This window comes from Oryx dammah, unplaced genomic scaffold (assembly GCF_014754425.2).
Source record: "Oryx dammah isolate SB20612 unplaced genomic scaffold, SCBI_Odam_1.1 HiC_scaffold_5, whole genome shotgun sequence".
Taxonomy (NCBI): Eukaryota; Metazoa; Chordata; class Mammalia; order Artiodactyla; family Bovidae; genus Oryx; species Oryx dammah.
In genome coordinates this window covers 69,800,543-69,802,524 of record NW_024070189.1, presented here as the reverse complement: position 1 = coordinate 69,802,524, position 1,982 = coordinate 69,800,543, and positions in this window count along the sequence as shown.

Genomic DNA, 1,982 nt, shown 5'->3' with positions numbered 1-1,982 from the left:
AGGATAAACGCAAGGCGAAACACCCCAAGGCACATATTAGTCAAATTAACAAAGATCAAACACAAAGAACAAATATTAAAAGCAGCAAGGGAAAAACAACAAATAATACACAAGGGGATTCCCATAAGGATAACAGCTGATCTTTCAATAGAATCTCTTCAGGCCAGGAGAGAATGGCAAGTGATAAAAGAAAATAACCTACAGCCCAGATTACTGTACCCAGCAAGGATCTCATTCAAATAAGAAGGAGAAATCAAAAGCTTTACAGACAAGCAAAAGCTGAGAGAATTCAGCACCACCAAACCAGCTTTCCAACAAATGCTAAAGGATCTTCTCTAGACATCAAACACAGAAAGGGTGTATAAACTCGAATCCAAAACAATAAAGTAAATGGCAACGGGATCACACTTATCAATAATTATCTTAAATGTAAATGGGTTGAATGCCCCAACCAAAAGACAAAGACTGGCTGAATGGATACAAAAACAAGACCCCTCTATATGTTGTCTACAAGAGACCCACCTCGAAACAAAGGACACATACAGATTGAAAGTGAAGGGCTGGAAAAAGATATTCCATGCAAATAGAGACCAAAAGAAAGCAGGAGTAGCAATACTCATATCAGATAAAATGGACTTTAAAACAAAGGCTGTGAAAAGAGACAAAGAAGGACACTACATAATGATCAAAGGGTCAATCCAAGAAGGAGATATAACAATTATAAATATATATGCACCCAACATAGAAGCACTGCAATATGTAAGACAAATGCTAACAAGTATGAAAGGAGAAATTAACAACAGCATAATAATAGTGGGAGACTTCAATACCCCACTCACACCTATAGATAGATCAATGCAACAGAAAATTAACAAGGGAACATAAACTTTAAATGACACAATAGACCAGTTAGACGTAATTGATATCTATAGGACATTCACCCCAAAACAATGAATTTCACCTTTTTCTCAAGTACACATGGAACCTTCTCCAGGATAGACCACATTCTGGGCCATAAATCAAGCCTTGGTAAATTCAAAAAAATTGAAATCATTGCAAGCATCTTTTCTGACCACAATGCAGTAAGATTAGATCTCAATTACAGGAGAAAAACTATTAAAAATTTCAACATATGGAGTCTGAAAAACACGCTGCTGAATAACCAACAAATTAGAGAAGAAATCAAAATATGAATAGAAACAAATGAAAATGAAAACACAACAACCCAAAACCTGTGGGACACTAGAAAAGCAGTGCTAAGGGGAAGGTTCATAGCAATACAGGCACACCTCAAGAAACGAGAAAAAAATAATCTAACTCTACACCTAAAGCAACTAGAAAAGGAAGAAATGAAGAACCCCATAGTAGAAGGAAAGAAATCTTAAAAATTAGGGCAGAAATAAATGTAAAAGAAACAAAAGAGACCATAGCAAAAGTCAACAAAGCCAAAAGCTGGTTCTTTGAGAAGATAAATAAAATTGACAAACCATTAGCCAGACTCATCAAGAAACAAAGGGAGAAAGATCAAATCAACAAAATTAGAAATGAAAATGGAGATATCATAACAGACAACACAAAAATACAAAGGATCAGAAGAGATTACTATCAGCAATTATATGCCAATTAAGTGGACAACTTGGAAGAAATGGACAAATTCTTAGAAAAGTACAGCTTTCCAAATCTGAACCAGGAAGAAATAGAAAATCTTAACAGACTCATCAAAAGCACAGAAATCGAAACTGTAATCAGAAATCTTCCAGCAAACAAAAGCCCAGGTCCAGACGACTTCACAGCTGAATTCTCCCAAATATTTAAAGAGCTAACACCCATCCTACTCAAAGTCCTCCAGAAAATTGCAGAGGAAGGTAAACTTCCAAACTCATTCTATGAGGCCACCATCACCCTAATACCAAAACCTGACAAAGATGCCACAAAAAAAGAAAACTACAGGCCAATATCACTGATGAACATAGATGTAAAAA